Raw genomic sequence first — 16,727 nt, 5'->3', positions numbered from 1 at the left:
AGCCAAACCTTAATTTTCCATTCTGTGATATGATTAGGCACTTATTTATGCGTTGTCAGTCACAAACATGCAGAAAACGTAAAAGTTATTGAAAAAATTAAAGTCTGCTCAACTGTCTTGCAGGACTGTTGGTTCTCTAAGTGCTTTGAAATTATGATGTATGAGGTAGATGTTGCATATTAAATAAAGATATTTAAATTATAAAGCCCCCGTTAGTGAGAGCTGATGAATGTTAAATGTTATGAGCCACAAGGCTGTGGCATCCATCATATTCACATATTATCACAGTCAGTGATGGAGCAGCCCCAGTGATGACAGATAGACTGCTAGATAGTTATCCCTTATTTCCAGTGTCGCCAAGCAAGCCTTGCAACCCCTTTGGCATTATTTTTAGCTTTGCATTAAATTAGCAACTTTTCCCATCACGTTCTGCCAGAAAGTATCAATTCTTTCTTCACGTGTGGAAGGTAAAAAGAATGATTCAGTGAAGCAGGGAGCAAAGCAAAAGGAAGCCTTAGCCCCTGCCTCGGAAAAGGCTGCAAACTTCAAATGACTAGAAACAAATATAAAATTGTGATCTTGCGAAAGAACAGCAATGAAACAGTAAGCACACAATAATGGCTTTTCTCTGCACTTAGATAAAAGCTGAATTTTTGATGTGCACAGTATATTTTCATAAAATTTTATATACTATGTTTTATACACTTATTGGCTATTCCATAATAATGTGTGTGCTAACAGTAAAATTGCTCTTAAATTTATGTGTGTTATTTATACGTTCCCACGTAACAATGCTTTTTGTTGTAAAAAATATTCTGTTTATTAATGTAACTTTACAACCACTGCATCCAGGATCCGTGGTAAATTAATGACATTTTTATTATTTTATAGTGTCATTAAATTTTTACTGATCACTCCATCAAACAGAAGCAATAAAGGCCATAATGCAAACTGGGACACTTAGATCAGGGGAGCAGGAAGGCATTCCATATAGTCTGAAGTAAACTGCTTGCCATAAATGATATTTATACCATCTTTAAGGATGTGAGAATACTTGGACAAGTTTGGCAAAACTGTTTCTGTAGTACTGTGGATTGTGTACTTAAATAACAGTTTACTTGCCAGCGAGACAATTTTTTTTTCAAACCATATGCGAGAAGATGACTGATTGCATCCATCTCTTGAAAAATAATATATGAAACGTAATAATACACTGGGCACCCCTCCCTTCTGGATTACCAAAACTGATCTGACTATACCCATGCCTCAAATTATTTCAACATGCTTGCTTTTTCCACATCTGAAATGTATGCTTAGCCTGAAATGGAAAATGGCATGCATGCTGATGGTTGTGTGAAAGATTTAAAATATATATATTTTTTTGCAAACAAATACTTTTATTGAAGCAGACGTGTTTGGACAATGATGTAATACCTTTATTTCAATAGTCTAGCATGGAAGCAGTTACCCAACATCAATTTAAAGAGGCAGTTTCTAGAAATCGAATTAATATGGGTCATTCACAGAAGCCACAGAACATTTGACTGAAGGGATATTATTTCTTCTGAGGACAGTGCTTTAGTTAGAATAACTACAAATAATTATCACATGTTGTCTTTATGTATGAAATGTATTTCAATTGAATTATTCTATACTAAATGTTCTAGTAGCTTATTTCCTAACCATGATCTATTCCCTTCATGTACCATGGACAGTAAACAACCAGCAAACAACTTAATGTATTCAAAACATAAAAAGGACATTTTCAGTAGAACACAGAGAAAATTATTCTCAGTTTGAACGAGGAGGAATTACAACTCCTTTTTTTCCTCCTCCCTGGAAACTCAAGATACAAATGCCCCAAGCTTTTCAACCTTCTTCTTACTACTTTTTAACAGCTGGGACTGAAAAGTTAAATTACCTTCCACTTAGAATCTTTTGCAATGGCTTGGCACAGCAGGGATAATTACAAATTGACTTTCAGCCTTATCTCTGGATATTTTAGTTATTATGGGTGGGAAGTTTAAACATTAACCTTATTACAACAATGTCAATCATCCCACTGGTGTGCAGGCATGCAACTCCTGGAATTCTTTGGATGGCAGAGGAGATAAACACAATAGTGGCACTATTGTTACAATTGAAAGCATGGCTCTTGGTTTTGCAGAACTGCGGTGAATGCCTAGGACTCATTTTCAATATCACAGCACTGGGAGCTGCTCCAAAAACCAGAAATTAAATTAGCAAAGCAGGCAAACTTATTGTAGGAATGCTGTTATTTTAAGATAGTACAAGATAAAAGGGGTACCTTTTCCAAGGATTTACAGGTTTTAGGACTGAAGGATATGCTGACACCTGTGATGTTGACACAACCTGCCCTTTCTTTATTTTTTCTGTAAGTGAAACTCCTGAATTCAATGATCTCAGGGACCAAGAGGGGCACAGTGAGTGGTTTTTCACCCTGACATACTGCTGCTTCCAGGTTTTGGGGGCCTCTATGCTGTTCATAAACTGTTCCAGCAATATCTTTGCATGCTGAACATACAGCATGGACCAGCATCCCTGCGACAGACTACAGATTTGCATCACATTGCAGTGCCTCAAAGCAAACAGCTTGCTTGAAAAGATGTGGGGAGAGAGAAGCCACTAGGTCTCCTTTCAAATATATTCTTCCATATCAAAGCCTAACTGAAAAGTAAGAGGTTAAAAGCAGATAACAGGGAATTTACAGTAAAATTTCTTTGCCTGCCTGGCAAGCCTCAGCTGGCTTCCATGTGACAATATGACATGGGCAGGACCATCACAAGCAGAAAATACTCCAAAGTTGGTCAGAAACAGAATTTCACAGTGATTGTCACATTATGAGACATCTTTCAAGAACCAGGTTCTGGAGTCAAAGTTGAGAATTGCAATTTCATCACAATTTAAAGTGTCTAGAAACAAATTTAGTCTAGAAACCAGTGGGCTAAACCAAAAAAAAAAATAATTCCCCAGATAAGTAAATGCCAATGTATATAGGCAACTTGTAAACTGCCTAAACTACTGTTTCAGCTAATTATTTTGGAAGCCTGATTTTAAGGATCAGAGTTCCAAGAGCTTCTTCTCAGCTAGTGTGAGCAGTAGCCATCTTGATCTTGAACATAAATAAGAAGGATTTAAATGAATTCTCTGATTATCAGGAGCATTCAGCAGATGCTAAGATGTTTATAGACTTCAGTGTATGGAAGCCTGCTTTTAGTAGGAAGTCTGTCAATTCAAAACTATTTTTTAAAAGGGAAAAAAAAAAACAACTGATAGCAAATATTTCCACCTAAGGAGAATACTATGCCCTCCTGCACATGAAATATTGCCATCTCCATAACTATTGCCATGCTTTACAGGCACTCCTAAGCTATGGATCTGCCCTGGTTAGATTACTTTCAACAGGATTACTGCATTTACTGAGCCCCCTTAACCAAATGCTTTATGTCTTTGTTCATATGGTTTTAATATGGTTTTAACCAATTGCAAGGTTATTTATAAGTTTGCAACTCCCCAGTAGTTAGAGTTATGAAGCGTTTAGACTTAAGCATATCCAGTTGTGTGGTAACCCAACTACTGCTTTCATGCGGTTTCCAACGTTTTATTCATGTACAAAGGCATGATGCATGGCAGCATCTGAGACCATTGTGATTAACTCTTTGTTTCAGCAGCAAGTTCAAGCAGCAGCCTACAGTAAAATGACATAAAAGGTAAAGATTAAAAGGGAAAAAAAAAAAAAATCACACAAACTGTGAAATTCCACCACAGACTGAGGAGAAATTAGTCCTTAAAAAACAAAGGGACAATCAATTAAATTAGTAAATGAAAAGCAAACAAGAGGAGCTACTACTTTTACACTCTGCATAATTCTCTATGAATGCTGGAGAATTTGCCAGGGGTCAGAAAGAGTCCAAAGCTTGGTCTGTCACTTGTTTCTAAAAAGCAGGATAATTTTATAACTGTTAATAACATTTGTAGTAACACATGCTAAGGTAATCAAATCTCGTGCTCCAGAGTGTAAGCTGTTCAAACTCTTGCGTCAAAGAGAAATTCCCTTGACTTCTCTGCTGTTCCCTTCCCTCCTGACCAACTCCACAGATTATTAATTGGGAGCCTTCTAGGGAGACATGAACTTAATTTTCTTTTGTAACATTACTAAATTTAAGGAAGAGCTGGTAAATGGTATAGATCAAATCTATAATTTACCTTTTAATTAGAAGGGATCTGAATGCAACCATTAAAAAAAAACCTAATATTTTCTTCAAATTAAACACATACATGTGCATTTTTGAGAGACAGACCAAAATAAACACAAATTATGATTGACATCCATTTCTACTAGGAAATAGCAGGACTGTGTTTTTTTTAATTCTGTGCTGTAAAGCGACTAAAGGGAAACAATTCACTAGCTACTCATGGACCTTTGGAATGTTCATTTAAATTTCTAACATTTGATTTACAAGAATAAAAGTGCAAGGATATGGCAAAATGAAGGGGTTTTTCTTAGGCTAAATGTTACAAAGGAATAAATGTAAATCTATATTTAAGTTTAATTTAGTAGGTGGTTGGACCTTGTCGGTTATGGCCTCATTTTCAACAAGTATTTTAAAATGGAGCCATTTAAATGCCAAAAAAGTGAACAAAAATGTTTTTACCAAATTTAGACAATTTCATAACTCTGTACATATATCTGCATGTTTCCCCAGATTTTTATGCTTGTGACTAAATTTCATTGAAGGTATTCTCACGCATTAGAATCAGAACAGGATTTGGTGACTAGCTCAAAACTCTGAATCTCTCTTAATCACCTGCTAATATATTCCAGGCTGAAAACCCAGTTTTAGAAGGAAGCCACAGCAGTGAAACAAGCAGCAAAACTATTCTAGGTTCAGCACAGCACTTTTTTGGAATGGAAAAATAAAAGGGAGAAAGAAGTCACCAATTTCAATTTCATTGCGGTGTTCTGCAAACCTCAACAGCGCAAAGCTGTTGCTTTCAGCTACTATCCACACATGGAGATGGGACAATAAAGCTCTTTTAAAAAATCCAGAAAACACAGATCCAGACAGATGTGCACACAATGTCACTGGTCAAACATCTTCAGAAGCAATCTGATGTTCTTTTGTGAATAAAATGCAAACTGAAGCACATATAAATGGACGTTAATAAGTTTAAAATTAAACCTATAAAAGCTATGAGAAAGACAGATTATATTCACATAAACACTCCCATTCCATTGTTTCAGCTATTCCTTATGACAGGCACATGTGAGAGCTTTGGACACTTATAGGTAATACTGGAAAAACTTTGATAAACATTGACTACATGATGCAATAATCAATTATCAAATCTCAATCAATGCAAATTTCCTACCTGACACATGGCTAGTAGTTATAAAGGTATAAAAGCAAATACTTCAAATACTCTATTTGCCAGTATTTTTTCAACTAAGGAACTAAAATTTGTTGCATTTTGTTACAGCAACCTTTTGAACGTGAATAGTATTGTATATTGTAGGTGTAGGTTTGAATATCTCCATTAGAGCAAATCCTGCAGGGGCTTTGGCAGTACGGATACCCAACCCCAGACACCACAAATGAGGCACTGGGGGTACCCACCACTTTTGTTTACCTCTATAAACAACACAAGCCTCCAGACATGCCTGTTCCATCCCGTGTTCAGGAAGACACCTGAAGCAGTTTAAATTGGAGATGCAAAAGACACTTGGGCTTAAATGTTCATATTCATATTTGGAATTAGAAATGCAATCAAGGCAGTTAGCAAAATCCCACCAAATGCTACTGTTTTCAAGTATATGCCTTGCCTTGTGCTGGATGTAAATATATAATTGCATACCATGCATACAAAGATTAAGTAGGCTTTTTCTGTATTTATCAAGATGATTTTTTTGGTAGAATTTTAAGTACACTTTTCCAGGTTGCATTTTATGATTGCTGCTTATATATTGCTCTGTTTATACTCGGGCCTCTTTTGTTACCTTCAGAGAGAAAAGGATCATATCACTAAGGTGTAAGGATGGGTGACAATGGAACAATGATAATAACATCATTATGCAGTGTTTTGTCTCTTATACCTCCATCACTGCCATGTTTTTTCTGTGATTATTTCAGCCTCAGGAAAAAGTGCTGCTTACTGTTTATGTCAAGAAGGTAAGATTACTGTTTGCATGATTACAATATCAAGTAAGATGTACGTAATGCCTGTGATAATATAAATGTACCCCTCAACTAGCTCCTGTCTTTAATCCTCATGCAACTGGGAAAAGAAAAAAAAAAAAAGAAAAAAAAAAAAAAGAAATAAAACAGTGAGTTGCAAATTCTTGCAGCCTCATATAGACCTTAATCTTGTAAGGTGCCAAATACTTCCACTCCAGTCCAACAGAGGCCTCAAGGACATGGATAATCAGTATTTCATTCCAGGGGAGCATATGAAGAATGGACTACATGCACTTGGCTGAATCAGGGCCAAAGTGTGGAGTTCTTATATGTACACAGAATCTGAGAATAAGAATTAAACAGGTTTTTTCCAGGCTCAAAAAGAGGCTTTATCCTTCTTACTGATCATTCTTATTTTTCTATTGAGACAGGTAGATTGAAGACCTTCTGGCACAAAGAATTATTCTTGTTTAGGAATAAAACAATAGACAGCCAAGAACTCAGTCCTGTAAGGAGCAGACAAGCATAAGCAATGTCCTGGCTGAAGTGAAAGAATAACTCTGCATCCGTGAAATTGCTATTTTTACTGACTGATCTCCCTAACACAATCAGAACTAAGTTACTCAGCATTTATGTTTTTAAAACTTATGATCAATGCAAAAGCAGCCCAAAATGGATTTATGAAGGCTATGAATTCACAGAATCAGAGAATGGTTTGAGTTGAAGGGACCATAAAGATTATCTAGTTCTAGTTCTAGCACTCCTGCCATGGGCAGGGATACCTTCCACTTGACCAGGTTGCTCATTCACCAAACCAAAAAAAACCCAAAAAAAGCAAAAGGCAACTGAAAACTAGGATAAAGTCTCGATTTGTGATATCTGACAGGCAAATGCAGGCAAATATGTATTTCCTAGAAACTGGGAGAGATTTACATGTCTTGGAAGGAGTAGCTCTTCCATGAAGGAATTATGAATCAAAATAATGACAGAGGACTTTAAAAGGATAACTGAAAGCTATGCAATTTTTTCCATGCAGAATCCAGGAACTCTTGCACCTGAAACCATCCTAAATGCAAAAGGATTACCTTTGTATGGGTGGAAAAAAATAATGTGTTTTTACTGCTGCAATATACAAAGAGAAAACTGCTAGTCTATAGCTAATGCCACTGGCACAAATCCATTCTCTAGCTTTTCATTAAAAGTAGAATGATTTTATAAACCTTCCTTTGTTTTTATTGAGAAAAATTTGTCTCAGGTTTCCCAGATAAGATATTTATTAAGTACTCTTCTGCTCCAGGCAACAATGCAATTTAGAAAATGCTTTTATACCTTAACAACCAACCTTGAATGGGTGTTTCAAAAGTAGTGGTTTCACCCACAAATTAGCCACTTACGTTCCACTTAAGACTTATTTTTGACCTCATCTTCAGTATAAGCATAAGCTGTATCCTGCTGCATGTCTCTGCATTCAAAATGCACTTTTTCCTCTCTTTTCCCTTATCCTTATTCTCCCACTCTAGTTGACATATATGGAAAAGTTCATGCAATTCACTAAAGGAACATTCCAGCTCCTCATTCCAGTGGAAGATTCTTTGCTGTTCTGTGGATAAATACAATCTGTAAGAGGGAATTTCCTGCCTCATACTTTCCTTACTCCTTTGTATACTTGTATACTTTATAACTGTGATCATGTTTTATAGCTCTGTCTCACAGGAAAGAGAACAATATTGTTCTGGGGAAGCAAACAGTATTTTGGGGCTTTTTACTATGATATATGTAGACAATTGCAAAGCTTACCACTGCTCATTAGTAATACCCAAATAATTCTAAAATGGAGGTTGTTAACTGAATCTTCAGGCACAGAGAGGGGAAATTATTATCTTCTGGTTACCCAGAAAGTCAATGATTAAGCTGAGAGCTGAACCCAGGACTTCTGCACATTAGGCCAGTCCACTGGCTGTTATGCCACACTGCCCCTGCCATAAATCTGCTTGATGGATTTTGCAGTCATGGAACATTAAAGGCTCTGCTCTTTTCTAATGAATATGTTTAAAGAAAACAGTACAAACAAAAGCAAACGTAACACTTAAATTATCTGAGACATCCTGCTTTAATGTCACGTTTGGATAAAGGTTTTCCTACTGGGGACCTATGGACTGTTATACATGCTGAAAAATGCTTTAGCCAGTACCACTGGCTGGCATACTGGTATCTCTATTTATGCCTAAAAACAGAGCATAATCAGTTTTAGGTGGTTAAGAACAATCTTAGCCAACTTTTATATTATGACCAAAACCTCGGCAGTGCAGCAGCAGTGGCAAGTAGCAGAAAATTACTTGCAGTGTTATTTGCCAGATTACTTGAACTATTTACACTGGGACTTCAAGTATCAAGTATTAAAAACTCAAGATTTGGAGAAGTCTTCTGCTATATATTTTTGTTCCTAGCTACAACAAGATGGACAGAGGAGCATTATGCTACAGCATGACTGACTAAATGAAGCATTTTTAAACCACCTGAACCATTTAGGAGTAGTTCAGTTTGAACTGTTCAGATTTCTTTTTTAATTGAAGATTTTGAAAGCCAATTGATTTAAATTAAATGATCAACCTTTCACATCTACTTGTTTAAGATTCATGTTGACATTGTACTAAATACAGCTATATAGTTTGTATTCCAGATAAATTGATCTGACTACAAGCCTCACTCTTTAGTATGATTCTTACTCCAAGATAAATCAATATTTAATATCTCCTGCAACAGCCTCTGTAGATAATTTTAAACCTTTTCTCCATCCCATTAAGTTACCTTTAAAAATTCTTTTTACAGGGCTTCACAGATGACTTCTGAAAAACTAGTTTATGAAAAGCAGTCTGAAATTCATTAATTCAGATGGAAAGGGTTTTTTTTAATCTTGCTGCATTGTGCTGATCTCTAAATCCATCTCTGTTTAGCTAATTCTCCTGCTCAGCTAATTTCAAGAATAAATAAATACTTCCTGAAAATCCGTAACACGGGTTTTTAAACGTAAACAAAAATATCTTTGTACTGCCAGCTTCGTAGTACAAGCTATCTCTGGGGTATGAGCTTCTGCAGAAACAGACTAACCAAGGCTCTCCCTGACTCCCTGAGAGGATGGGCACTCTTCATCACCAGGTACCAGCCTCCACCCAGCTCCAGCCCCACTGTCACATCAGCTAAGGGGAACAGTGATAAGGAGCAGCACGTCAGGCTCAGACAGCAACCACATCCCAGCCTCCATTTTGAATATTGAAAACTATGTCTGATCCCTCTCTCCTCCCCACCCTCCAATCTGGTGCAGCAGCTGAGAAGGAAAAACATCTCTTCCTCCTCCCTCAAACCTCTCCTATGGCTAAGGGCCCCGCTGGGAGAGGAGGCTTTGATATCAGAAGAATGCAAACAGCAAGGCTCAGGTTTGCAGCTTCTTAGGGTTTAGAAACAGAGACTTAAGAGGAATTTCAAATGATTATACACTGGGAGAACTGAAAGGGATGATGCCAAAAAAGAAGGAAAGAGCTATATACTCTGGAGCTATCTGGTTGTAAATCCACCATTTAAACGATAGGATTTTCACATTCCTGTCCGTGCTTTCCCTCATTCTCATTCCTTATCCTGCAATACACTCAAAGTGCATTTTCAGGGACGAGTTATGCAGGAGTGAAGTTCTGTCCCATTCCTCACCTTCTGACCTTCTGGTCCCCACAAACAGTCCACAGAACTTTAAAACATCTGATTCAGCTATTTGTGGGGTCATGCTGAAAAATCAAACAGTGAAATGTTTCAGTTTAATAAAAGGGGAAGCTTTTGTTTTCAAAGCCTTTGCAGCTTTTACAGCAGAATTGCTCAAATAGTTCTGTCCTTGAGCAGGCAGCGAGCTGCAGCTAAAGCTGCTGAGAACCTCTTTGCACTGGAGAGGCAACGTGCTAGACTGAGATAGCTCTTGCCTTTCAAATCTATTAAAGATCTTCATCTCAGGAGCTGTAACTGCTTTGGTTTCTATCAAAGCACAGCCTAAAATGGTCTGATCCTAAATGAGTTCTGTCATCAGTTACAAAATAGAATTATTAAAGAAAAAAAATGTGACTGATAACTCACAATGAAGTTTTCAATTTTATCTCCATTCCTACTAGTCCAAGCAATCAAAAATGTGATAAATTGTGTATTTTGCTTATGGAAAACGGTCAGCATTTAGCTCAGTTGTGAAGTCAAATCCAAGGCTGATTTAGCAACAAGAATGCAGCTGTATAGAGAACATAGCCACAAAACAACAAAGAGAGGTGAAAAAACACTATCTCTTCACAGCATGAGATGCTAGTGGAAATTCTAATGTGGAAATTGTGTTCTGTCCTATTAGTTAATTAAGATGTGACACACAACAGCAATGAAGGTGCTCTTCTCATGAGACACTACAAGAGCAAAAGCAGGGTGAAGTTAAGCAACAGGGAAGAGCAGCAGCAGGGAGAGAAGGAAAGGAGAAACAAAGGAGTAGAACGTTGAAATCACTGCAAGAAAATTTCCCCCCTCTGCCTTGTGATAAGAGACTTCCACTATCTAAACCATAGGCTGAACCACACTAAGAGCATCCTAATACTGCAGCACTGGGATCTCAAAACAGTTGAAGGGTGATTAAGTAATGAAGTCCCCAATTCAGAGGCACATGGGCTGAGATGCATCCTTAACATAGCAAAAGCTTTACATTAGGAGAATTTAAGTGGGGTCAAAACCAGGAAATTGGGTGCTTGTTTGCCCTTTTAACAGGATTCTTTATGTTCTTATAGCACATTGGTAAGTACAGTAACATGGCATAGGTGGGGAGAGAGGGAAATCACTTGGTAAACCAAGCAAGGAGTACAGTTCATCACCTTCCCTTGTAGGATAACTCACACATGCACTACAAATTTCCCATACTGCAGTTCATTCCTTTTGCCTGTCCCTGCTAGTGAGTACATCCTGATAAACTATGGGTGGCTTTTGGACTGAATGGAATGGATATCCTGCACAGCAGAGTGTGCTGGCTATTGCAAACACTGATAGTCACCCCAGTCTGTATAGGGTCAGTTTGTAACTGTGAACATTCCAGTTCTGTGAAAGAGGAAAAATAAACCTTGCAGGCAAGAGGGTGGGAGCAGACCCGCAGGAAAAGGTCTTCCTTGCATTTCTAAGTTTTGGGTTCCTTCTGAATGGAAGCCCTAAGAGTTGGTATACCCTTCCTCAATGAGACATTGTGATGACACAATGTGATCTGTAGTGTGACACTGGAAAATAAAACACAGGAGTTATGCAAAGGTCATGCAGGTAATCCCTTTTTAAAGGGGAATCCCTTGGGAGGAAGAGTGCAGCCATACAACCTAATCTTATTCATGGTATTCAAAAAGCTTGAGGAACAGAATTCTGGCAGGGAGCTGGCAGCTGAATACATTTTGGCAAACTGCTGAACCTCTGACAGACCAAGAAGTTTTACAGTACATGATGTGTCAGTGACTCACTTTGTATACAGCTCTAATGCACATCCTCCCAATGATGGCTTCTAAACAGAATGTAAAACAAATGTACCAGCATCCAAAATACAGCCAAGAGTGTTCCTGTGTTTTAGAAATGGGAAAAGTGGGATGCACAAAGCAAGAATCTCTATGCATGTAAAAAGACAATTCATCCAAACAGGAGGCACATAATGAAATTTTTACTTCACAATTGAACTCCAGGATGCAAATAAAATGGCAGGGGGATAGGAATGTTCACACTGCCTGCTGTCTCAAGAAGCCCTTGGCAAGGTAACAGTGAAATCATGCACCCAGCTACTGATCAACACAGGTCTGACATTAAACCACAAGTGTCCACTTCTCTTACTGGCTGTTTAATAAATTGCTTTGGAACGGGTGGAGGTAGAGAGGAGATCTTTCCAAAACCATGTCTCAATGTTCTCCCTCAGTTAATGAATGTCAGCAAGTGGAATAGAACAGAAATTTGATATGTTTTTCTAGCCTTTCTTATAGAAGCATTTGCAACATGTTAGAGGCCACAGGCATAAAAGTGGAATAGTGGGAAATTAATGTTGTCTGTAGATTTTCAGGATGTAAGCTGGGCAATTTCAGCTTGTGGGTTAGGCATACTTAAGGTTTTAAGTAGTGTTATAACGGCTTACTATGACTTGAACAAGATTTTAATATGAGTAATCTGATGTTGAGTATCATTTATTACCCTGTTACACATTTCCATTTGAGATAGACCTGTTAGTGGAGTTAGTATTATGTGGCTAGAGATGAACAGGCTATGTGCAGTGAACATTTAATGCAGAAATTAGAGTATTTCTTATCTTTTCAAACTACCCATGGAGGTTCAGCAATTTCTACACATGTATGAGTGTCACTGCTTTAGCAATCCAACTTTTTAAAGCTCTGCATGAGCTATGCACTTAAATGCTCAGTGGTTTTCTACTTCTGATTTATGCTGCAGTTGGACACCTAAGATAAATGACATTGTTTTCAGTGCCTAACTCAATGATAATGCAACTTTGCCCTAAATTACCTGGAAAAAAAAAAGGCAACTGGGAATTCTCTCAGCTCAAAGACTTCCTAGGTAACGAAAAGGTTTTACTTCGATCTGTCAGCTCCTGCATCCAAAAGCCTCAACACCATAGAAAAACCCATGAATCTGCCTCTGGCATACCACTGGTAGGAAAAAGATGGCAGTGGTAAGGGATAGTGCAGCAAGGCCTTCAGCAGCCCTAGATTAAATTGCTGCAGAGTTCAGGGAGCTGCTGTAAAGATCTATAATTAGCACTGACACTTTATCAGGGGCTGGAAGATCTCCCTGATACTGCATTCCTCATTTGGTCAGTGGGGGCTGCATCAGAGCCTCCATTTCTTATTAAGAGGGGTTGAGCAATTTGGGCATAAAGCGCAAATCCCTAATTGTGCACAAATGTCCATGTTCAAATGTAAATACAGTCATAGAAATGAAACCCCGTTTGCATTAATATTTGTGGAAAGAAACAAAGCAAGGACTAAGCATGATCCAACTCCATTAATCAGATTCAAACAAACACTTGCAATGTTTCACATTATTGGCTCGAGTTTTTTCATAAGACAAAAGAAGACAATTTTACCTGTTAGCATACTTATTCTTTTGACTGAAGCAGAACAGTTAAGCCAGCAAAAAGTATTGCATAATCCCACAAACAGGCAGCTTGGTAAATATCCTTAAACAACAGGGAGTGAATTTGAATTTATCATACCTATTGATGCAGCCTAATGACACTTGAGAAATGGGAGACATTTTTAATTTTAGAAAGTAATGAAGTATCAGGGAAAGCAATCCAAATTTATCCTTGCTGTACTTTATCTGCTGCAGCAGAGAGTGATATTGGCAATGCATTTGATGCAGCGAATTTGCTTAGAGGAATACACAGAGCCTGGAAAAAAAATGGAAGTAACTTTTGCGGATGTCTCTGCTTGTATCTAAGTGTGAAATAATATGCAAATGTATTCTGTAGTTCTCAGGACAATTGAGGAAGTGATATGATAGGATTGTGCAGCTGCCATTCTGACCCACAATTTAAATCAATGAATATATTCTTGTTCCAGCAAATTTATGCTCGAACAATAATTTTCAACCTATCTTTATTGTTTTGTGGAGAAGCATAATAAAAACACAGAATAAATTTCAGTATATATCTGTAAATTCTCCCGAGTAGCTTGGGAAATGTATTGTATATAAGAAGATCATTATGCTGTTACAGTCATCAAAAAGACACTATCCTTTATGGCAGAACATCATCTTTTGGAATAAAATATCCTTGTTGGTTTGTGCAAATTTTTCAACACATCCCTGAGACATCTTTCAATCTAATTCTGTTCATTTTGAATTTTCAGTTGCTCCAAAATTTAAGGGAGAAGACCGAAATGGGGCAAAGTTTGTATCCTTTTCACATCTAAATACCCCATGCAAAGGAAAAAGCAGTGTATTTGGCTTTTTTTCTTGAGCTGGAAAGGCAACAGAAGAAAGGGGACAAGTCCCCATTATTACTAATATCATCATCATCATTATAATTAACACTATTATTAATTTGGTCTAAAACCTGAAGTGAGACAACTCTTCAAGTAGCCCTGACAACAGAAATAAAAAATCATAACTGTGTTTAGCAAGAATGCTGTTAACACAGGTAGTGGCACAACCTCTAGCAGCCAATATCCAAGTGTCAAAATAGCTCCTGATACCAAAAGTTTGTGCTGATTTCTTTCCTGGAGAGAGTATTTTTTTACCAAGTGCTCCTGGCATCGAACTGAAGACATGAAATACTTTAAAAGTTCATCTAATATAGGAATTTTCTACCCTCTGCAGTGTATGTGCATGTGTGTATACATATGTATGCCTCTCTATATATGTGTACATAGTCATTAAAATAATAATGTTCCATATAGGCTTTTAATGTATAGGTATGCTCTCTTTTATTTTCTTATATCTGTACATCACTATTGGGCTGGTCAAATTTTTTTTTTTTTTAATTTATGTTCCTGTAAAATTTCCATGATTTATAGTTTGCAAAGATTGCATATTTTTCACTCAATTAATTTTGATAATTTAATCGATAGAAAAAATAATTTAGATTTTATTTTAATCAGACTCTACATGACTTGTGGGACTAAGAATTTCACTGTACATCTAATATACTGGAACTGAAATGCAAAAACTACCAGTTTTATAAAGACAATTTTGGAAAGTAAGGTAATTGAGCAAAAGGTTTAAAAACAAAGGTCTCACAGAAAAGTCTTCAATAGGTGTAAACTGGATCTATAAGCTGTCACCAAAGCTAAATTATCTGCAAATTTAGATGACCTACATATGCCAGAGATTTTCCACTGTTTCTTTTTGTCTTTTACCTGTCAGTTCCACAGTTTCAGTGAACATGTATTTTTAATGTGCAAATTTCAAATACATTATTTGTATGTCTTTCTACACACAGCATACAAAGTAAACCTAAAAAAAATAAATTTAGTAGGTGCATTGATAGGCACGAGTGTGACTACACAGGTGTAAATAGCATTTGAGCAAGAGCATGAGATCAATTAAAGGCTGCATCATACATTACCTACAGACAAAGTCAACAATTCATGAGCAGAGCTTTAATATTTCTATCTCTGGGGCTGGAGGAACAGCCCTGACAAGATTTCATACCCACAGCCTCCTGCACCTGGTTCCCATTACAAACCTGGCCTTGATAATGGGGCTGTGTTCTTCTGCAGGGGCTGATGTTAGCACTGGTATTTTCCCCCCATAACTCTCAGAAGCTGAGCACCAATGTTATGGCTGTGTGTGACCCCTCTGTGCATGAGCAGTTACAGCCTCCATCACCTTTCTCACTACTTAGATAGAGATCAGATAAAACATTTCTCTAAGTATGGGTACAATGTCTGACCTGTTTTTATTTCCTGGGCTATCTACAAAAGCTGGTGATACATTACAGGCTTCAGGGTTCTGTCTAAAGTCAGATTAGTTGTTTTCCTTCTTAGTTTATAATTGAAACATTTCTGCTTAAAAGATATGGCTGGAGACACAGGTTTGTTTTTTTTTCCAAGATGCTCTGCTTTGAATTTAATTTCAAATTACACTGAGAGTTCTAGTGTTCAAGCATAAATCCCTTGCAATACTTACCTGTGTCTGAGAGATACTGAAACCATTGCGCTATTCAAAAATGCATCTAATTCCTGATCAGAACTCACAAAAGAAAAACAAAAATGACAATTCTCAGCGTGGCCCTAAATACACTTAGAAAACCAATGCAAACACGTATGACATTCATACAAAAGCAGAAATCATCTACACCTTGAACTTCTTAAAAAAATAGCAGGGAATTCCCTGAAGAGATATGCTGCCCGGGAAGGCCAGTTATACCACACAAAATACACCCTGAAAAATATGTTGCTTGGAATCATTACTATTTCCCCCCATTCTTTGTTACAAATGCATATGGATGCCAGCCTTTATCTTGGCATGAAAACTCAAATATTGGAAGCAACAGCATAAATAAACAGAATTTCTCCAGCTAAAAAACTAAATGCTTGAGGTCCGGCATGTTTTCCAGTTCTAATAAAAGGGGGCAGTATTACATCAGCTGAAATTCTGAATTGTCCAAATTATCATAAAAAGAGCTGGAGAGGGATACAAGGCTGCTGAATTCCACTGAAAATAGACTGTTACTGTGTATGCAGCCACAAATCTGCTTGTCTGCCTTGGGGTAAAATTTTCAGAGCTAGTTCAGTGGGACTTAGGCTCCTGCATTGCAGCCACTTCAAAAAAATTTTACTTGAGTCACTATTTTCCTTTCAAAATTATGAAGGAAATATTACAATGGGTATAAAATGAAGATACATGTTTATGTAACTAGGATAAGCCCTAAGCCTAAAAAAGAAATTGAAAAATTATTGCAATTTCAAAAAATTCTGGAACAAACTGAGGATTTTTCTTTTGTCTTTTCTTCTTTTTCTTTTTAATGCAGATTTTTCAGATTAA

The 16,727-nt window shown here is 37.2% G+C and overlaps 1 protein-coding gene and 1 long non-coding RNA gene across 17 annotated transcripts in view; one reads left to right on the top strand and one right to left on the bottom strand.

Annotated features, from left to right (window-relative positions):
* Positions 1 to 16,727, bottom strand: part of SOX6 (SRY-box transcription factor 6) — a 370,607-nt gene that overhangs the window by 35,359 nt on the left and 318,521 nt on the right. The gene's annotated exons all lie outside the window — the stretch shown is intronic.
* Positions 1 to 16,727, top strand: part of LOC139590351 (uncharacterized) — a 28,020-nt gene that overhangs the window by 2,056 nt on the left and 9,237 nt on the right. The window contains exon 3 of the long non-coding RNA XR_011679315.1: positions 6,153 to 6,191. This is a non-coding gene — a long non-coding RNA (uncharacterized lncRNA). The remainder of the gene's footprint in view (positions 1 to 6,152; positions 6,192 to 16,727) is intronic.

The sequence above is a fragment of the Agelaius tricolor genome, unplaced genomic scaffold (assembly GCF_023055355.1).
Source record: "Agelaius tricolor isolate 1412-34295 unplaced genomic scaffold, bAgeTri1.0.p SCAF_5, whole genome shotgun sequence".
Lineage (NCBI taxonomy): Eukaryota > Metazoa > Chordata > Aves > Passeriformes > Icteridae > Agelaius > Agelaius tricolor.
Note: the sequence above shows the minus strand (reverse complement) of the source record. Positions and strands in the feature narration are given on the sequence as shown.